General features: G+C 33.2%; 1 pseudogene; it reads left to right on the top strand.

The window, feature by feature from the left end:
- Positions 1 to 5,328: 5,328 nt before the first annotated feature.
- LOC113182139 (all-trans retinoic acid-induced differentiation factor pseudogene) overlaps positions 5,329 to 23,839 on the top strand; it is a 113,891-nt pseudogene continuing 95,380 nt past the window's right edge.

The raw sequence follows: 23,839 nt of genomic DNA, 5'->3' as shown, positions 1-23,839 counted from the left end.
GATTATGTGGCATATCATTGTGACACACAGTTCCAAAACTACAAAAATTCTATCTTATTTTATTGAAATTTGACACTCTCAGCAGGTCTACAATTAGGAAATAATATAGAAGCAGTGCTTATATGTGTGTACCTGATGATGTATCTGAAAGAACTTTTTATCTCTTGGTCATTGAGATATAAATAATTGGAATTTGTCTTTGAGATATGGATTGGCTCCATATCTCAGAGGTGAATTTTATAGAAAATTTTATTGTCCCATATGCATCTTAAATCTAGTCATGTATCAAAATTACCATGCTCCCAGTTTCTTTGACCTAAGATCATCACCTACCTGTATTCCAAGAAATGTCTCTTACTGTACTGTCTTGATTTCCCAATTTGTTCTCTCCAGAGAAGTGAGCAAAAATATGTTTAAGTGATTCAAATTGCTTTTGTATTTCCTTGTCTGAAAAATTTTACAATATTTTGGGTTCTGTTGAGGTAAAATCCCAATTAATTTACTTTGTCTTTGCAGTCCTGTATAACCTAGCACATTGTCAGGTGTTCTACTCTTCTTGCCTTGTATTATGTAACTCAATGGTGTGATCTTCTCCCAACCAAAGAATTATCCTCTTTACCACCTCATTGCCATTACACATATCATTCTCTTGCTTACAACACTCCTATGGCTCTTTCCTTGGATAACTGCATCTCATTCTCCAGGTTTCAAGATACAACTAGCATTATAATGAAAAAGGAGATGTCAGGGCTGATAGATTTAGCAGGTGGACATTGGTAAGATGCTACTTTATGATAGGTATTTGGAAACAGTACCATCTCTAGAAGATCAGCTAAGTATAGTAAATGAATACACTTTAAACACAGACATGATGTGGTTCCACTATGAGCAAATCATGAATCTATGTTATTGAAACATTTAACAATTAAAAGGAAATGACTCCTCTGGAAATTATGCATTACACTGTAGTATATCATTCCTAACTATTTTCTGATTTCTTTCATATTTTACATAAATCCAGTTTATAATATTTACACTATTTACAAAATAACTTTAAAAAGGTAATTGAAAAATATTAAATATAAAAACATATTTCCATATATAAAAGGCAACATTAAATACAATTTCACTTTTTTATAGTTGAAATAAAATAGTCCTTTGGACCATAGTATATTTAATCTTGTTTTTGGTGGAAAATTTTCCCCCAAATTGTGTTATTTTTAACAGTAGAGATTAACTAGTATTACAGGTAAATAATTGTCAATAGACTTATTTATTACTAAATCACTATCTGGATAAGAGGATCTAGGCATTTTAAAGCTATTGTTATTGATATACTAATTTATATTCTAATCAATAGATTGTAACATAATTGTGAATCATTTAAATTCTCAACAACTCATAACTCAGAGTTATTTGCAGAAGGTTAATCAAAATGCAAAGAAAGAATAACACAAAATAACAGTATAACACTAAATTACAGTATTATTTTAAGAAAAAAAATGTTAAATACCTTGTTATTTTATAGTCTTTCTCATAATATAATATCATGCATAAAATGCATAATGCCATGATTTATTCTTGTAATTCTAACAGTTCTAAGATTATAAAATTGAATAGGTATGTTGTAATTCAAAGAAACAGATAACAGTTCACTCACTACCCCAGGACTGAATTAACTTGATAATTTTCCCAAAGTCTCAGATCCTCTTGTCTCAAAATGTAATTTTTAATAAATGTTAACAAAAAAAATCTATATTTATTGTTGGTCAGAATTTTTGAAGTAATAATTTTGAGTAATGATTGAAACAATTTGGCATTTTACTTTATTTATTAAAAATTTTCTAATACATATGCCTTGTTGAACTGCATACTCTATATTTAAACTATTTGAAATGGTATGGGAATAAATCATGATATTATAAATTTTACTTTGCAATGAGAAGGGGTATAAAATTTCAATGTATAGACAATCAGTGATCTTATAATTCACAGATTTGTAATATTTTATTATAATATTGAGTGAAATGTTTTAAATCTTTATTCTGCTGGGATGCCAGATTGTTCATTCAATATAGATGATTTCTGCTACAAAATATAGACATTGGTATTTATTTAACTTTTCTACTTAAAAATTAGATTGATGAATGTTTCAAAGTAATTGTCATTTGAGACTTTTCTTCTACTCTGTGTGAACAGACTTGAGATTCATTATCTAGATTTATAGTTAGTAATCTTCTGAATTTTGTTTAAATTCTGACATAGGTTGAATAAAATATTCGAGACCTATATATTTGTACAAATTAAGATTCAATTTATTATCATATAAAATGATATGTTTAGACATTATTTTTACCAGACTGAGAATTTGATTAGGTTGGCTATAAAAAAGTATGATTCTTATCATGTATAACTAAAAATAACAAATAATAGTAATAGAAGTATGCTTAATTTGTATGACAGGCTGAACTCTAAAACTGGCTTTCATTATCTCAATTCCTGATGTTCCCACTTTTTTGATGACTTCTTGTGATGTGATTTTAATGAGTTGAATCCAACAGAGGTATTAGATGTACACAATATGCTATGACATTATATAAAATTGTAGCATTCATTTTGCTGGAGTCAAATCTGAAAACTAAAAGAAACCTCCATCTGAAAGCCAACAAAAAAAAAAAAAATGAAGTCTTTGACACCCACAAGGAAATACATTCTGCCAAGAGCCTCAATGAGCTTAAAAGCAGAACATTTCCAGTTGAAACTCAGGTGAAGTTAAACTCAAACTGGCAGCTTTGGCCAATGCCTTAATTGGAGCCTTGCATAGGACTCAGCAAGGCTATTCTCAAACTCCTAATATACAGAAACTGTAAGAAAATAAATATATGACATTTTAGTAGGTAAGTTTGGGTAATTGTTTTTGAATAGCAATATAAATTATTAGGTGTGGCTCATAAATATACTTAAGAGCAAGTGATGAGCCTTAACCCTTTACTTACAAAATTCCTTTAGATGTCAGCATGGAGAACATAGTAAACATGCTAACTCAGTGTCAACAGAGAAAATGGTGATTTCATGTATGTTTCTTTCATAAAAATTTGCAATGGCAAGCATTTCAAATGGCAGGTAGATTTTTGATTGAAATGATTCATGAAGAGACACTTTCCTTTCTTCCCATCCTTGCTTCCCTCTCTCCCTCCCTCCCTCCCTCCCTCCCTCCCTTCCTTCCTTCCTTCCTCCCTTCCTTCCTTCCTTCCTTCCTTCCTTCCTTCCTTCCTTCCTTCCTTCCTTCTTCTCATTCCTTTTGTGGTACTAGGGATTAAAACAAGGGATGGTTTACCACTGTGAATCACAGTCATTTTGTTTTAAATTTTCTTTTTTTTAATTTCTTATTTTGAAATAGCATCTCACTAAATTGCTGTGAGTCTAGCTAAGTTGTTCAGTCTGGCCTCAAACTTGCTATTCTCCTGCCTGAGCCTCGACAGTCACTGGGATTATAGACCAAAGTGCCTGGACAATATTTTTCATTTAACATTCTCCTGAATCAGTGGCTATGGAATTTTTTTTTTAATTTAAAAATGGTTAACAAATTACCTAGAGATGCAATTGTAAGAAACAATGATTCTAAATGAATGTTGTCACATGTGCTGTACAATTATTTAAAGAAAAAATCATGTAGGTGAAGGCAGGTGAGAAAACTCTGGTAAAAATTTCAGTTTGTACTTAGTAAAAGAGGTAAACTGACACTATAGAAGCATCAGGGGATCATTTTCCATGTGCTGTTTGGGGCTTAATGATATGCCTATATATCGAAAAGCATTTTCTATCTCTCCTTGATGAATGTTTTATTTTTCTCATGTTTCTGAAATACTAGATTTTCAGGATGTTACCCATACTTTGTGGGATCAGCTTCAATTCTCTTTCTTAGATGCACTGAAGTGGAGCCCTTTATCATTACAGATTTAGGGCAGTGAGCAAGTTTACAATAAGCCCTGCAGTGCAGAAAGCAGCATATCACTATGGGCACAGAAGGCAAGCAGACGAATGGCATCTACAAAGAACCATGAAAAAGGAGAATTGCATGTAAAGCCTACGGATTTATGATTTCCTGAGCAAAACTATGTTTGTTCACAACTTTGTTGTTAAACATGCTGTTTCTGCTTCCCAGCATTCCTTCTGCTCCATTCCTCTGAGAATCACATACACAAATAAGTTACTCTTTTTTTCTTCATGTATAGTTAGGTATAGGCTTTTTTATTTATCCACTAAACATTCCCCCCTTCCTAACTGTTAGGTCTGTTTGAGGTGACTAAAAGCACCAGGCAACCCCGCGCCAGAAAGAACCACCAATCAGGCGCTGACTTCTAGAACCACCTGTCAATCACCGGAGTCTCCTGACCAATGCTGGATCTCAGCAAGCTCTCCCGACCAACCCCAGTAGGACAAGGGACTCTAAAAACCTCCCTTTCCTCTCCCAAGCCCTCCCTTCCTGCCCTAAGCCCAATAAAAATTCCCATTCAACTGAGCCTGTGCTAGTTAGACTGGAGGGTCTCACTTGGGAGTGAATCTCAATAAAGCATTGTTCAGCAGCCTTTTAATTTACCTCCTTTTGGTCACTGGTGACTGAACTTACACAGCAGTTTATATGCAAATTCATACTGGTATTTATAATAGTAGGTTGAAAATTTTCAGAAAACTTTTCCAGATGGCAGAATAGAGGAGATCACTTTCCTGGCTGCTCTGTGGAATAAAACCAAGCTTCTCAGCAAAGTGGGTGAACAAAAATAAGCAGGGGAAATTTACTGGAATTTAAAACTGGACATTCAAGGCAGATTGGAAATTCAGGAGACTGGATATAAGGAAGAAATCCCAGTGGCACAACCATTTGCTGAGATGGGGCTGGAAGCACAAGAAGAGCTTTCCCTCTGTGAGTGTCTCCATGGGCAGAAGTGTGACTTAAGCAGTTGAGGGGAGAAATAAAGAATGTCCTCGTACTAATGCCCCTTTCAATGCTTTATTCTCTCAAATCACTTAAATACAATTTCACTCTATAGGTTCATAATCAAGAAAATGACAATCCTTAATGCTGGGATTAATGATAAACACAATAATGCAGGCTGATAAAAGCAATAAACACAACTAATTTGAAGCAAACAAATTCTAAGTTATTGCTAAGCCCTGCCAAAACACTTAATCGTGACAGACCTATTACAGACATTCCTTCTGCATGCTAAGTTTAGTGCTAGATTTAAAGTCTTCAGTCTTCAGCCTTAAAGTTCAGTAGACGCACAGTCACTCAGACCCAGACTGTAGTGATCTGGTCAGGAACTGATGGAGACTTCTGGGGTGGAGTTGAGGCTGGCTGAGGAGAAATTCATACGGAGAAGTCGCCTTTCTAACCAGGGTCAAGAGGCTGCTGTAGAGTTTGAGAGCAGTGAGGAAAGCAAAGAGGATCAGACAGATGATGAGAAGAGTTGGGATGTCAGTCTAGGTCCTCATCAGGCTCTCAGGCATGTGGGTATTGGTGTCAGCTGATTAAATGTCAGTTCCTTTGTTCCATTATTTATATTAATTTTTGGAAGTTTCTGTTTGCCCTTTGGGTCCCTATCAGCTGTTAGCAGGTTTCTTAGTGACATCTTACATTTTAAAGAGGACATATAATCTAGTGGTTTCTGCCCTGATACCTTTCTGGCTCTAATCAGGCTTACAACAAATGACATGTGACTTCACCCTGACTCTTGTCAGGGTTGTGGAAAGTGACTTGCTTTTATCAGGTTATGCCTGCTTGCCATATTGGAGGGCTCTGTGGATTGCCTGGTGAGACTGCAGATTTATTTTAAGATGGAGTTTTAAAATGCAGTTGCTTAGGATAAGGCCTAAGGCCATCCTTACAGTGAGCAATAAGAGTAATAAAGGAACCTGCATTTTGGGGAGGCCTAAGGAATGTCTGGGTCTGGAGCATATAGACATCCAGGACATTACCCAGCAAACCTGGAAGATGCTGCACAACAACAAGGGCCAGCAGCTGAGGGGGCCAATTCCTGGCAAAACTGAGTTTCACCCCAAATTCAGGCCCAGTAAACACACACTGAATGATGTAGAGTGTGCTTAAGTGACCAGGAGAAAAATCAGAAATGGAGAGAGGTTTACACAGGGCACAACTGGTTGTGGAAACCCACCCAGCTCTACTCCTCCCTGGCTGGGAGAGATGCCTCTGGTCAGGAACTTGGAAGGGTGGAGGAGGGAGAGATTATTTGGAGACTGAGCCTGAGACCAGCAAACATGGGGTCTGAAGGTGACACAGGGGACTAAGAATTGGCTCCCCCAACATATGAGTGGAACCCAGGAGAGATCCCTGGGGTACAGTTTTCTAGCATAGACCAGCAAGTACTGGGCACTGGAGGTGCAATGATTTTAAATCTCCAGACCAATTGGCATTCAGAGGAGAGCCTGGAGCCCGCAGAAACCTCATCCGTGCCTCCAGGAATTCTGCTACAGGATTACCCTCCTCACTCCAGTAATCCAGGGATTGGAGCATCACCCTCCAGGCCACAGCACCTAAAAATGCTAAGAAGAGAAACTGAGAATCTTTTGAATTCCAACAGAAATAATTCTTTAATTTTTCATCAAGATTTTTTTTAACTCTTCTTCTCTGTTTAATTGTGACCTTAAGAGTAAATGGACATTTATGCATATTCATATCCCCCCTCTCATTTCTAGCATCTTTAAAGCCACTTATTTTTCATTGATTAGTTTTCTTGTGAACTAGAATGTTTGATTAGTATATTTTAGTTTTGTTTTGTATTCTTTTAATTTCATTTTAATTTTTGAAAATATTTACATTATATTGATATATTTTTACTCCTCCATTTTCCTTGATTCTTTCTTTTCTTTTGCTAACAGCCCAATCCCTATTGTTTTCTCTTTCACTCTTCCTTTATTTTTTATCTTCTTATTCTCTCCTCATCCCTCATAATCATCCCATTCTTTATCACTTCTCTTCTCTCCCTCTCCACCGTTTGAAATTATAAAATCTTTTGCAAACTTGCTATTTTTATTGTAGGCAATAACTGATCATATCATTTCTGTTTATTGTGATAATTAACATTGTAAACATCATAGTAGGAACTATTTGGTTTAATACTGTTTATTGCTCACATTTGTTACTGTTATTATTCATCTTCCCCTAAATAGTAAGGTACTGGAAACCTTCAAGGACACTGTAAGTCTACAGGGTAGGAATTCTACTGCCTCAGATGAGTAGACACAAAAACAACATAAATAGCAAAGGAACAAATTGCCTCAAACAAACCAAGATACTCCAATAACAGAATCCATTGACACCACAGTGAAATGTCAGAAAAGAAATTTAGAATGTACATAGTTAAACTGATTTGTGACATAAAGGACAGTATGAAAAATGAAATCAGAGAGAAAATACAGAAAATGAAAGATCACTTATAAAGAGGCAGAGATCCTGAAAAAAAAAAAGAAGAAATCTTTGAATATACAAATATATAAAACTGAGATGTCAATGATTTTTTGGCTGCTAAATTTCTCTTATTCTTGTTACTACCAATAAAATCTCACTGTGATACTTTCCTAACCCATAAAGAATAACAGCTTTTAACCTTGACACTCTGTCCTAATTGCTAATATTTAACAAGCTTCTCTTCATTCCACCTACTATTTTTTCCATCTACTTGATTTGTTTCATTTATAACTCCGAAAGTTGCTATAGCAATATCACCGCATTCTTTCTCATATGTAAACATCACAAACAATTTAGTGACAATCTTTGTTACTGAGTAAATGTATGAATGTTGAAATATATATCTTATTCTAGTTAGGACCCCATTCTTGTGGGTGGGGCACTATGGCGAGATTCATTCTTATTCCTATAGGAATAGAAAATTTATATATTCCTATAGGAATTTATATATTTTTTATGTATTCCCATAGAAATAGGGAATTTATATATGCGTATGGCTATTTATAAATTTATACATCCCTATGGGAATTTATATATATATATATTATATATTTATCATATATATTATTTATATATATTTAGTTTATATATTCCCATAGGAATATATAAATATAGGAATAGAAAAGACAGTGAATGAATCTGACATATTTTCCAATGTAAATATATAAAGATACCTAAGCAAATCTCACCATCATGCCCACCCACAAGAATGGGGTCCTAACTAGAATATTTTTTAGTTTAGTGAGTATATTTAAAATCTACCTTCCTCACAAATTGCAAATGTACAATACAATACTATTAACTAAAGTCACCATGCTCTGTATTTAAACTTTAGCACTTATTCATTTTGCATAAGTGAAACTTTGCATCTCTTGATTGATATTTCTCCATTTCTCTCACACCCAGACCCAAATGAAATCATGCAGTATTTATGTCCTTAAACCTGGATTATTTTACTTTGCAGGGTATCTTACAGTTTCATACATGTTTTTGTAAATGAACATATTTCTAATGTTAAAAAATATTTCATTATTTATATATTTATCATTTGTGTATCTGGCAATTTTGAACAGTGTGCAATGAAATGATTTCCTTTTGTTTGGAAATATATCCAGAAATAGGACTGTTAGGTCACATAATAATTCTAATTTTTTTTTAATTTAAATTTTGATTTATCTCCATACCCTTTTCTATATTTGACACGCACTAATTTACATTTTCACCAACAATGTGTGAAGTTTTCCTTTTCTCTCTAACCTTTCTAGTACTTGTTATCTTGAGTCTTTTCAATAGCTGCCATTCCTCGACACATGGCTAAATCAGCAAAGTCACTCCATCTGAATTGGGTTGGCATGAAATAATGACACACTGACAGAGAAATGCCTTTTTCTTTGAATTCTGTGATGGCTCCTCTGACCCAGATCCCACAAAGGAGGTAAGGCAAGCTAGAAGAAGAGAGCAGCCTGGAACTTTTATTGGGGAGAAGCCATTCAAATGAGGCAAGGAGTAGAATTACAAAGGAACAGGTGAGTGTAACTCAACCCCACTGGTAATGCCTACTCCTGGAGTCATCCCTCATTATCACAGAGGAGGTATAGTTCCAGTTATTGCGGGGTGTAATAATTGTTCAGTATCTCTTTCTTAGGATATAAGTGCATGTATTTGCAGAGCGGCTCCCGACACTGCCATAAAAAAAAAAAAAAAAAAAATGTATAAGTTGGTGTCTTGTGGTTTTGGTTTGCATTTCCATGAAGATTAGTGATCTCAAACTTTTTTTTTATGTACCCATTGGCCATTTTTATACCTTCTTTTGAGAAATATCTATTCAGATCTATTGTCTTTTCTTAATTGTGTTATCTATTTTTTTTTTTTTGCTATTGAAAAGCACAATGTGAGCTCCTTTAATATTTTGTGAATTAACTTTTACTAAATGTGATGGACAGATTACAAATATTTTCTCCCATTCTAAAAATTGTATCTTTATACTGTTGATGGTTTCCTTGACTCTGCAGAATCCTTTTAGTTTAGTGTAAACCAATTTGTCTATTTTTTGTTTCATTGCCTGCACTTTTAGAATTATATCCAAGAATGTCTTGGAGTTTTACAGTTCAGGTCTTACATTTAAATCCTTAAATGCATTTTGGGTTGATTATGCAAATAGTGTGAGATAAGGGTCTAATTTTCTTCTCCAGGTAGGTGTCCTTTATTTACATCATATGTTGAAGAGACAATCCACTTCCATTATGTGTTCTTGACACTTTTGTTAAGGACTAATTGAATATAAAGACATGAAATGTTCTATGGACACTTAAACAAAATTTTACTTTCATTATTTGAAAAATTGATTCAATATACTTATTTATTCTTTAATTTCTTTCATAAATATCATAAGTATTCTAAAAATTATTCAATTATTTTATTAACCCAATATTTTGCTTTGTCTTTCATAGTATTTCAGTTCTAAAAAGATTTTACTTTGGTGCTTATTTTTTGTGATGAAAATAGATACAGATTCAATCTTTTTATTGTTCTTAGAGTACAGTATTTGCTAATATATAATTCTGAATTTGAGCAGTCAAGGGTTCCAGGGTTTTAGAAATGTCTTCAATTTTATTTTTCATATTTTCATCCCTATTGTGATGCCCTTTTCCATGTAATTCACAATCAAATCTTTAACAGCTTGTGCAAATAACTAATGAAGAAAAGATTATTTGAAAAAACACAAAAAATCCCCACAACTTTGATATTTGGAAAATGAATGTTTGAATAACTTTTCCTCAATTGAATCTGAATGAGTGACAATATTAAAATAAAAAGAAAGTGAATATTATACAGCATCAGAGTGAATGATGTACTGGGAGAACCATTGGTAGGAAAAATCAAAGAAAGAAAATTATTTTTCACAATTAAAGCTGAGAAAGAAAGTAAAAGTGTTAGGAAAGATCTACATTAAATTCACAATAAAATACAAAATTATACTACTTTTATAAAAATAAAACAACATATGAAAAGAAGTGTCAGAAATGCAAAAACATAAATCTGACAGGCAGTGTTACAGTTTGGTTGTGAAGTGTCCCTGAATATCTCACATAGGAGACTATGTTTCAAGGAGAAATGATTACCTTAACCTGACCAGTGATATAATGCTCTAATAGGGATTAACTGAGTGGTAACTGAAGTGGTAGGATATGGCTGAGAAGGTGAGTTGCTTCCCTTGGCCACACTCTCCCGCCATGATGTTCAGCCTCATCTTAAGCCCAGAGGAATGGAACCAGATTTCTATGAACTGAGACCTCTGAAACCAGGAGCCCTCAAATAAACTTTTCCTCCTCTATATATTTGCTGGTTGGGTCCTTTAAATTACAGCAATGAAAAAAGCTGACTAAATCTGGCAGATTGCAAGGAGAAAAGAACTTGCTTAATTAACAGTATGCATATGGAATTCAAAAATGCAAACTGATATAATTTCCATCAAAGTCTCTAAAATGTTAAATGAAAACACAAAAAAAGGGGAATAGAAATGTAAGAAGGTAAACGGTGGATTCCTTTAAAATCATTTCAGTAAAATAAAAAAAAATATGAAAAGAGAAACTAATCAAGAGCCAGGAAATATTAAGATAAGATTATAAATATGAATAAAGTGCTTCAATAAATTCATATACTAGACAAAAAGATAAAACAAAATAAATAAGTGTTAAAACAAAAATATCTGTATGTAATGACTTGATGTTCTGGATCAAAAGCACTCTTCTTATTCCTGGCAAAATTAATGCAAAATTAATGAAGTCTATCAAGATGCTTGAATTTCGAAGATTTGAAAAATAATCTTACATAATCACCCAAGCAGATAAAGAGATATAACAAGCAAACAAACAAGTGAAAGTAACAGAAGTACAATTAACATTCCCTTTTCTATAAAATATTAAATGCCAGCCAGAAATATCCACAGAAATTGCAACACATTTAAACAAAAGACAGATATTCTCATGTATTTATTTAACTGTTACTACCACCTTGTCTCTGACTCTTCAAACTCTTCCTCAGATATTACAGTATAGGTCTCCTTAAAATTTAAGCTTGTCAGGAGTCTTCCTGCCTCATGAGTTTTGTAATGTTTTTCTTTCTTAGCGGGATCTCTCTTCCTACAATTACGATAAGGTTCTTTCAGCCCAACCTTTCAGGTCTTAGATCAAGCATGACCTTTTAGAGAAGGATTTCACATATATGAAACTACAGAACACACCCCTGCCCCCCTCCCACACATACTCACCATTGCTTTACTTTTCCTCTTAGGATTGATCAATAATAATGTTTAATATGATATTTATTTTCTTTCACAAAATACAAATTTCCAATGCTCATAGTTATTTCATCAGTACTTGGGAATTAGGAGGAGCCAATAAAATTTTCCTAAATAAATGAATGAACAGGACATATATGTACTGGGAAAGCCACCAAGAGAAATTAAATGCAGTCAGTTGAATACAAACTGACTTAGAGCCATTCTGTTTTACAACAAAAGTAAATAGATGGCTTGAAATCATGCACACATGCAGGTAGGTATGACTAAAGTCTCCTGTCCCTGATAATAGGTGAAATTGAAAATACCAATAGTGAATAATTTATCAATAAACCATTGAAGAAGACTTACAATAAGAATCCATAAAGAATTAAAGAGAAGAGATAGCTGGAGCCCTAGGGATTAAATGTTCATAAGGGCAAAATAAATTCTGGAGAACTTGATTTTCTACTGCAGTAATAGGTGAGCCTTAACACAAAATTAAATATTTGTGTTCATACAGAAAATATTTTCTAAACACAGGCAATTCAATAGAAAATTAGCTTTTACAAACTGGAGAAAGTATATTTGAAAGTTAAACTACAAATGAAAACCATAATGGGAGCTAGGCACTAATAATAAGTAGAACATTATGCTTCAAAATTTGGGGCGAAAAAGTTGTATTTAGAAGGAAACATATATCTTCCTTTAGGAAACAAACACTATAAAATATTGAGCTCAGAGTAAAAAAATAAGGAAAATAGAATAAAGTCAATGATAGCAAAAGAAATCATCAAATTGATATGTGTAATTTAGGAAACTGAAAGCAAAGCCAATAAAGTTAAAATTAAGTGCAAAATAAACATGCATTTCTTAAGATTCATCTAAATCCAATGAGAAAACAAAGTTAAGCAATGACATGAATGTAAAAGGAGACATAATCACAGAATTAATAAAATGCACTGTATCATGAGTATATTTAGGCTAATAAATGTAACTTTGAGAAAACACTAAGCTGATTTAAAAATCTAATTTTTAAAAGTGATTCAAGATGTTGCAAAGCCTGATAGCTATTAAAGAATATTAATAAGTAATTTGAGGTCTCTCAAAGCAGAAACAGTAAATTCAGTGAACTCATAGGCAAGTTTGAATAAATATTGATGGGATAGATAAATTTTACACAAAATTTTGAGTCATAAACACATAAAAGGAAAATCCTTGTAGAGGAAAAGAACATTAATTTTAAAAATCTACACATCTTGCACTTAGTGTTAAAAGAATAAAGATTTTTCCTTTAGTTAAAACAATTTCAAAGATGTCTATAATCCAACATTTCTATGCAACATGCAACATGTAACTAGAAGAATAAAAGGTGTAAAAGTTGGAAAGAGAAAACAAAATGCCATTATAGAATGTTCAAAATTATCTAACACACATTACAAGATTATTTTTCCAATTTCTCCGCAACTTATTGTCTTTTTAAAGACTTCCAGTAAAATATTAAATAAAATTATGATAGTGTTAAAATACAATGCTTTTTTTAGCTTTTATTTGAGAAAATTTTTATCAAGTAATGAAGTTCCTTTATTTTTTCTAGGTGATTTTTGTTTGTTTTTAATGAAAGACTGTTGAATTTCATGGAATGATTTTCTCATATTTATTAAGGTTATTTTATAATTTTCATTTTTCTATTTTGCATTAGATGCTTTTGTTTTCTATTTTAAATTCTTTCCATTAACTAGTAAAGCTGATCATACTATTCAGTAATGACATTCTTAAGTGTATTCTGGAGAAACGATAGTACAGGTGCCCCCTGGTAACTATACAAACGTGTTCAGGAGACTTACCTATCATTGCCCTTCTCATCCAAAATCTGGAAAACATCTCACACACCTATCAAAAGTTGGAAAAATGCAATTTTTGTTATACAATGGAACAATGTATAAATAAACAACAATTACATATGTAAACATGGAGCAATTAAGGACATAATATTATGCAAAACAACTCATGAGATTAATACATACTATGATTATATTTTTATAATTTTTAAGGTAGTGATACTAAACAAGTAGTTAGTAAAATTATAATTATACATAAAAGAAATTACAATGTAAGAGATGATGATCATTTTTAAGGAGATCTTAAAGATTAGGAGAGGATGACCAGAGGTCAGGGTGCGTCAGGGGTCCTGACTTCTACTAGAGATTCATTAGCTCTGAAATTGGGAATATGAATGCTAACATTACAACTCTTCCTATTAATTTTATACATTTTGAAATTAGAAATAAAATACAATAAATCTCTATAAAATAATTCTAAATAATTGATGAAATGCAGCTAACTAAATGATAGCAAAATTTTATTTTCATTAGGAAAAATACTATAGATACTTTAGAAAAGTAAGATTTTAAAATAGACACATATTCATTAAAACAATACAGTTTTGTCTGATATTTTATTATGTATTTTCATCAGATATTATTTTTATGTGTTTTTGCCGGTCTTGTCTACTAATTTTAGCTTCCATATTAGAGAAGATCCTCCTTTGTTAAACAGTATACTATGCTTATAGTATATTGCTTGATAAATAGTATTCAAAGTATTCAATGTGTACTTGTAAATTAATGAATAGGCTAATGCATGAAAAATAGTGAAATACATCTGGAGAACTTAACATTATCAACTCTCTCTCCTTCCTATTATTTGGGAATAATTAATTTCACTTTAACCAAGGATGTCTATGATATAAACAAGTTGGACAGCATCCTGTCAATACAAAGTGAACCACAATAACAAAAATCAAAAATAGTACAGGAATAAACCAGACAGTATAAACTTACTTATTTGGCTGACTTTTTGCAGCTGCATTTCATAGTTCTCTTTGAATTATAGCCCAATTTAAGGCAGACATTAGCTTTCTGCAATGTCTGCAAAAATGTCTTTCTGCCATAAAACATTAAAACATCCCACATTTTCCTGAGGGAAATATTATTTCTCAATTTGTTATTGCAATAAGAGAGACCATAGCTGTGAGTGATAATCTCAGAATGGGGAATAAAATTACTGCTACTTTTTTTCTCGTAATGATAAATGCCTTGCCAGTAGAGTGGTTTTATCCTGTTTCAACAGAAGCATCAACTCATTTCACTAGCTTATCTTTGTCAGAAATATTCAAATGGCCTCTGCACATATACTATAATTTTAGTTTAGAGCCTCAGTGAAGAACTCAGAGCTTTATTTAGTTCTGGCAATGATTTAACAGCAATGATGCAATTTCAGAAAGGTTGTCCCATAATGCATTCTTTAGTTCTGCATCAAAGAGTCTTCATTCGTTCTCATTAATTTGTTAAAGAAGGAATCACTGCCTAGAATATTTTCCCACCTTCCTGTCCCCTTTAACAAAAAATAATTAATTTGTGTACTAAGGCAGTGAGCTGCCAAAAAATTTAAAACTGCTTGCAACTGCCACGTTAACATCAATATTATTAAGCATGAAAAGTCAGATATAAATTAACTTGACCATAATAATTATGTATTTCCTGGTTATTCTAAAGAGTTCATATTACATTAGCATTTATACATCACAAGGCACTGTCCTCAAATTGCATCTCCCTTCAGAACAGGCTTGCTGAATTATAAAATGAAGATAGGGATACGACCACAGATTTTTAACTGTAGGCACTGAGTGTTAACCTAGTGGAGCCTCTGTGGGAAGTTAGAGAATGGGATTCTAGGAAATTGGTAGCAAGGCTCCCCATTGACGCTGGCCATTGCTTGGATTATACAATATGTAAATTTAAAAATATCTATTTAGCGAACAATCAAGGAGGACATGGTAATATTTGTTTCTAAACCACTCCCCCAAATAAGTCTGACTCTGCAAGGAAGGCTGTAAATAAAGACTGAGACAGTCACTTGTATCAAAAGAGGCACCAACAGGGCTGGTTGAGAATCTAGTAAATGTATAAGACTTTCAACAACAACTGAGCATCTTAAGACTTCTTTATTCTTGGCCCACCCAAGACAATGCTTCTCATAACTGCCTTGAGGGCATTTGAAAATAGGCCAGAGCTCAATAAGAAGAAAAGAGAAAACTTTACCCTGATAGCTCTCAGCCACCAACTCACAGCTTTCCAGAAGAAATAGCTAACGGGGTGGAGCAATGTGTCTGGTTAGAGATCTTGCATAAGTGCAAAGAGGAGTTATTGATTAATGTGGCCTATTGTTTCATTTATATATAATACATGACCATATGTTTAAATGTTAGAAATTCAACTCAGGTTACTTTAATTAAAGCTTTGGAATAATTGGTTTTATTTGTTTTTCACTATAATTTAACTACACTGTTTCTCTGTAAATTGATACAAATTAATAACATAAATCAAAAGTTGTTAATTTGTAGACATTATATAAGATTCCTTCATTGTGTTTTAGTTCACAAATTTCTGAAAATTTCAAAATATTTAAAACATACAGAGAATGACAGAATAATTAAAACTATACTCACTGACACAATTTACAAATACTTATAGATTTATATATTGACTTTAGATACATATACATTTAAAAAAAATTAGAGATTCAACCAAAGCACAGATAATCTTTTTTTTTTAATTTTCTTTCCAGAGTCAACTATTATTTTAAAGTTAGTGAACTTCTTTATAGTCTATCATTTAATATTATCCATTGTGGAATTTCTTTTAATATAATTCACATTCCTCTACTTACATAAATGACATATAGAGTCAGCATATGTTTTCGTGATACATACCTTGACCTTCTTGGTTTTTGATGTGAGAGCATTTCCTGTCTATAACAAGTACTGATTTCATTTGCAGCAAACTGGAAGGACCAAGAGTTTAATACCCCACCAACAACCCCAAACAAATGAGAAATTAGAGTTGGTAGGAAATAGAGGTTTACTCACTCCTCTGGACACTCTCAGTTGTAGACCACAACAGCTCACAGAGTTGCTAGAGGAAAGCAGAAATTTGGTTACAATCATAACACAATCATTTCATTCATTTCATATTGTTTTTCTTTCCTTGTTTCCTTTCTCACTTGCCTACTTCTTGTGCTTATCTTCCAAACACACTACTTGTTCCCAAATCTCTGTCTTATTGTGTGCCTTCTTATTGTGTGCCTTACCCCACTCTAAGACAATGGGTCCAAAATGTGATTTATGCACTATGTCTTATGCTATTTCTGGTTATTGGTTCATGTCAGGCACTTTAGAGCAGTCACAGGGGATAATTTGACATTCTGGAAGAGGTTATATCCATGTGCTGCTCTGTACTTTTCCCAATGTAGCCTTGTGGTTTCTGCAGGCTTCCTACATGACCAAACTTTTGAGGATGTGGTCAGCTCCCACCCATGTGACCTGGCTTTGACTTTGCTGCTGATTCACCCCAGCCTGGGATACCCTCTGCCAATTCCTTTACAGTCTTACCCCTTCTTCAAGACTTTACACAAAACTTGACTCCTCCTAGAACTTTCCCCAATATCTTGCTCTCAAAGCTGAGTCACTACCTCCTCAAACTTTCCATAATACTTTGTCAATTGGTAGGGCTGTTAAAAAAGTTTTGTTTAGCATAATATGACTTATTTATGTGTCTTTGCTTCTCAGTCTGTTGTGAATGCTTTGTTAGTGTAAACTATGTTTTAGTGGCACTATTGTATATAATTATTGTATACATCATATCAAGATTTGCATAATAATTAGCAATCTAATATATTAAGTAACGAAAGTAATATTTTCTTTGTGAACTAATTTTGTAAGGTAGGTTTAACTTATAAAATGGATTTGGTAGTTTTGAATTCAATATAGGTACAACTTTTAATTATTCTGAAAAAAATGTCACGTGTTAAAATGTAAATTATATTGCCTGCACAAAAGGTAAGTATGGTAGACTGTAAAACCGTCCACGGTTGTGTTTCTTTACCAATAAAAACACACCATGTTTTTGTTTTCTTAGTTGCACAGCATGCTTCCCACCCATGCATTGTGGGTTTAACTCTTATTTGTTGTGGAAAATGGCATGTGTATGAAAAATAACAAAGAATCAGTTATGAATAAAGGCCAAAAGGAAGATTCTGGGATGTGTGTATGTATGTGCACGTGCTTGAGCACATGTGTGCGACTCTGCTACTACAACTGGAACAGCTAGCCTTACCTAACTGCCATCCCTTTACTTTCAGCCCCAAAATTCTAACCTATCTTTGTCTTGCAGCCTGGAGAGGGAAAGCCCAGCGGAGAGGTGGCTTCATCTCTAGAAGCAACCCTAGCTAATTTTATAGCTGTGAGTCTGAAAACATAGCAGGATAAAAGAATAAGTTAATAAGAAATGTTGCTTTCCTCAACTTTATTATATTTACTAGTCTTTCCAATAAATTAAATCATATAATAAATATTAATTAGGTCATGTTTACAGTGTTTTCACACAGAATCTCAAAAAAGATGAATGATGAGCTTCAATGACTATCTTACAGTTAAATTCAACAACAATAATGAAAAAAAGTTCAAAATATTCTAAAGAAGTATCAATTATTTTCCATTGACCCACAGCTGCTTTCCACCCAAATAACTCAGACATGCCTCTGGCACTAGAAAACTAATTGTGCTTTTTTAATACTTAATAAGTCTCATAAATCATAATGCTTAACTGTACCACAATATTTCATCTCATGCACAGTGAAAATGTAGCAGAAAAAAGAATCTAACTATTATTAGAAAATTAAAAGGTACTAGTCTATACATTCCTAGTATTAGATTATCACTTAAGGATCATTATTATAGACAGATCCTACATTTTTCTTTCCAGGTAGACTACTTTATTAAAATTAAGATGTAACTATAATTCAAAAGTGGAGCCACAGCAATACTCAAGACAGCTACACCCAGTTCAAGCCAAACAATTCCATACATGTTTTTCTCTCTAGGCTCATTCCTGAATTAAAAATAAGGCAAACAGAGACCTTTAAAACATAACATAGAGGGAGCAGAAGTAAATTTCAAACTTCTCTATGAAGGTGTCTAAATGTACAGTTTACTGCTTCTTGGATTTCATATGGATTTGCAACTTATAGAATCATGCAAAGTTATTAAGAAGTTTTAGAATATTTTTATAAGAAAGCTAGAAATATTTTGGTTTTGGTGTCCTTTATGATGGTTCAAATTACTATTTCAGGAAATATTTATAAATATACTAAAAAAAATGTTTTTGTTACTGAAAGACACTATTTAAATAATTGCATCTTGAGGATAGAAAACATTTAAAAGGCTATGTTTTTCATTTGTTCCTCTATTGCAGTAGTTAGCAAACTACAGGCTGCACACCAAATCTAGACCACCACTATTTCAGTAAATCATTATGGGATATATCCACACTATTCATTTATGTGGTACCTCTGGCTGTTTTGCAGTATAATGACAGGGACAAGTGGCTGTGAAGAAACTAAATGTCCTGCACAGCCTCATATATTTTCTCTTTCTTTACCTGATATGTTTACTGAACTCTACTATAGTCGATAATATTTAATATGCATGCTTATTGTGCAGTGGAGTTGTACAAAGTGCAACCTGTAAAGGGGGGGATATCAGATGTTAAGAGAATTTAGCTTACTATTACGTAGAGACAGTTTTGTCACTCAACTGATACAGAATGATTCTGAACTCTGTTTTACTTTGTGACAAGAGTATGAGACCTGCCTAGTTAAGTTATGCAAAATTAACATCATTTTAAAAAGGACATAAAAATATAATCATCAATTGTTATATAAAATTGAGAATTCCATTTTTATATAGACTATCATCTGTATTTTATAAAATGAGATATACTTTAAAGATTGGATTAATTTGGCTAAATATTAATTTTATGCTGTCATTCATTGAAAGTAAGATCCAGAGTGTATCTCATCAAGTAACCTACTATCAATGCTTCTTGTCTTCCACCCTCTGTTCTTTTCCACTTATTAGCAAGAGCCAAACACCATATCATCATTTGTGGATTGTCACTTAAAAAGTAGAAAATTATACATTTTTAATCTTAGTTCTTATTTTGCAACTATTCCAAAGTTATTCCAATCAAAATATACCAATCAAAAATGCATATTCCTTTTGATTCAGAAATATATTTAGAGGAATTTATTCCATAAGTTATTCTCATACCTATTGCACTCTGTAATAGGGGAAACATTTCACAAACTACCTTAATGCTAATAAAAAAATATTAAATGTTGATATAGCTAGCTATTAAAAATAACAAAACAATGTTTTATGACCCAGCATGTATCATGAAATGAAAAAACTAGAGTAAGGTGTGCAGTGTGAGTAGATTCAATTCCTCACTCCTCTTCTTTTTAATAGGATCACCCATAAGTCTACATTTCACTTATTTCCATTGCCATTCACTGGGTGCCCAACAAAAACAATCTCCTTTGCCTCTTACTATCCTGTGTTTCTCATTGGTCAGGAAAGATGGTGACCATTACCTCCAAGGTTAGAAGCTCTATCATATTTCCCTGACAGCAGCTGTCACAACTCTAGGTCAAGCTCTTATTTTTCTTTACTGAAATTCTGATGTTCTAAAAGGCATTTCCAGCCTGTTTCCTAACAATCAGTATTCTAATGCTGCATTGATATCATGCAGTACTTCTAAGAGATACTTGATTTTGCCAATCTCCTTTCTTTTTTTTCCGCAACAATTTGAATGACCCCACTGTTCACATGGTAAATCCTATACTTTTGTCATGAAATGTAGTTTCTTCTTTTTTTTTTTTTTTGTAGGTGACAACTACCTTATATAGCAAGGGTCAGAAACTTCAAATGTTTATAGGTATGAGGAAGATGTAAATAGAAAAATGATCTAAATACCATATCCCACTTCACTGGGACAGCTACTTGTAGGCTTAAGTCAATTATCACCATCTGAGAATGTGTCAGCTCTGAATTTATCATCTCCAATAACCCCACTATCAGATATGCAAGGCAAGCTCTAATCTTTTTCTTTTCATAGCTATCCCTGTCCAACACTTCCCCATCTCCTGCCCCTGCTCAAATTAGATGCTCCCTCATCTGTGCCCAGAACACTTCACATAGATTATGCTCTTTTTCATCATGCATTTTAGTTATTGTTTGATATGTCTGTCTTTCTTCATAAATCATGATCTTCAGGAGAATAAGGCGTGTAACTTATTTATTTTTTATAGCTCCTAGGACTTAATCCCTGCATATATGAGGAGTAAATTAACATTTGAAACATTAAAAGGTAAGAGTCTCTGAACAAAAATGCTTTATGGACTGAAAAGAAAAGGGGGTGATTAAGTCAATTTTGATAACCAGAGAATGGTAAATGCTTCCCTGATGAGGCAAATCTTTAAATAAATCGTGAAGTGCAAATGTAAATCTCCAGACAGACAAGGAAGCTTGGGGTCTGAGAGGAAAAGTGAGAAAAGGGAATGCTGCACCCAGGAAACCCACACAGTATGTGGCCTATGCTGGGAATGGAAATGGAAGGCTGTCAAGGTGTTGATTTTCATGGGATGAAGAGAGGAGTGAATTAGTCAGAGACTCACACAGTGGACTGAGTTCAAAGTGATAGGCATACTCTAAATGTCAAAATGAAGTATGACATTTTCTCTTATAGAGTTTGGGAAGACAGGGGCGTTTTCTGAGTGAAATATAGACAAGATTTATTTTAAATCTGTTACTTCACAAAATCTGGGAGACAGACTGGTTAAAGAGAGGACGCCTAAGGAGGTTACTGAAAAGCTGTAGTCTACCAAGGAAGAGGCATTGAATTGGAGGCGTAAGAGATGGGAGACACAGATGGTGAACACCCAGAATTTGCAGCTTGTACATTTGATCATCTTGGCAAAGCAGGACCCTCTAAATGTTCATTGTTCCAACCATGAGTCCACATCTATCTGTTCTTAAAATGCAAGTCCATTTTGCTTCTGGAAGGCAGTGTTCTCAGAAAAACTTCATACTCTGACCATGAGTCTGTATTAGGGATTCCCAGTCACCAGGGCTCCTTCGCCTTTTGCAGAACTCCAGTAGCACATGCATGAGAGTCCATTTCTCTCTTGTTTTATACTGTGCTGTGAACATCGTGCACAAAGTGACTGTGGGTGACCATGTAGTGTCTCCTTTTGAATACCAAGTATAGTATGTTGCAGTTGTTGTTCAATAAAAGAATAAATAGAAAAACAATTCTTGTGGGACACCAGATAGTTAATGACTGAATTGATTGCTTTCTCTTTCCAGCTTTGACTGCCTACTATTTTGCTTCAATAATTTGAGATAGTGCATTTTCTCATGATTAACACTACAAAATGGATTGTTAATTTTTATTTAATAAGGCACATATTGTTTAAATGCTACATCATCAAAAACCTGATATAGATTCAGCCATGAAAATTTAATTAAATATTCCTTCATAAAAACTGTCTAAAATTATTCTATACAATGTAGCTGTAGAGATTACAATGACAGCGCTAGAGATTCTAAGTCAATTACAACACAATAAAAAATAAAATAAAAAAAACTTAAGCACATATTTCATCCCATTATTATTTAATTAAAATCATGGAAAAGTTTAGCTGTTGCAACAAGTAACAGATAAATTGTATTGTGCATATTTCAGCTAATATGTTTAAATACTTTATAATACAAAACTATGAGATAATATCCAATTGATTATTTTTTATACAAAAATGATAAATTTTTTGAACTTTATTAAAAGATGATCAAATGCTTAAATATCAGTAAACCAATGGCTTGCCTAATCATCTATTCTCCATGGGTCTTTGCTGCTAACAGAAGTAAAATAAGCACCTTTTATAGTATGTTATTTTTTTTCATACATCTGTCAGTGCTATCTATTGTAAAAATAATGTTTTTGTCAGCTTTTTTTGCTGTTGTGACTAAAGGACCCAACCAGAACAAGTGTAGAGGAAGAAAAGTTTATTTGAGGGCTGAAGGCTGACTATCCCTAGGGGTTTCAGGTGAGACTTAACATCATGTCTGAAGAATGAGACAGAGACAAACAGTGCTCCTGATGATAAGAAAGTAGTGTGTGAGAGAGAGAGAGAGAGAGAGAGAGAGAGAGAGAGAGAGAGAGAGAAAGAGATATCTCCACTCCCCAGATATAAATTTAAACCCCAAAGCCATGTCCCCAATGCCCCAACTCCTTCAACCACTTCTCCAACCACACCCCATCTGCTTTCACTTAGCACTCAGTTAATTCATTAATGGGATTAATTCAATGATTGGGTTAAGACTGTCACAGTTCAAACACTTCTTTGAATCTTCTTGCATTGTCTTACACATGAGCCTTTGGGAGATACCTCACTTACAAATCATAACAGATCATGATGATCAATGATGATAATTAAAATCATACTTATGATTGACATTTGTACATGAGTAAAGTGTAGATTAGCAAATATAATGACATCCTCAGTTTTGAAGCAAATATAGAGACAAAGTGTTTTATAAAGTGTAGCAATATATCATTATTTTTGTTGAATTATTTTCCATGATGTTAGGGCTTTAAAATATGTTCCCCCCCCCCTACCTACTCAGAATCACCTTGAAATAACTGTACCTTAGAGCCAATGAGTGATAACAAAAAGAGAGGACAAAAAAAAAAAAAACCGTGGAGGAAAGAAAGAGTTTCTTAAAATGTGGAAGGTTATGGTAACATTTTAACATTTAAACCACAGCAGAAGAAAATTGCAAACCATAATTACACATATGAGTTGTCTAGGAAGGTGGGTCTTTTTTCTCAAAGTCTCTGTCCATTGTATCAAGAAGTATTGTTGTTTTCAGGATCAAATAAATGTATTTACATCGCCTTAATATTGGGGATATTATTTACAATGTCTTTAACTTTTATACAAGTTCACTAAAATATACTTACATAAACAAGACAGTTGATTTTCTAAATCAAAAACTGTGAAATTGATAAATCTGTCTACAAGTGATGGATTAAGAAGCATAGTCATAAAAATTTCTTCATCTTTTAGATGACAGAGTCAATGCATCTGGGATTAGGAAGACTATTGGA

Source organism: Urocitellus parryii, chromosome 4 (assembly GCF_045843805.1).
Source record: "Urocitellus parryii isolate mUroPar1 chromosome 4, mUroPar1.hap1, whole genome shotgun sequence".
Lineage (NCBI taxonomy): Eukaryota > Metazoa > Chordata > Mammalia > Rodentia > Sciuridae > Urocitellus > Urocitellus parryii.
The sequence above is the reverse complement of the archived record's forward strand: the minus strand, read 5'-3'. Positions and strand labels throughout refer to the sequence as shown.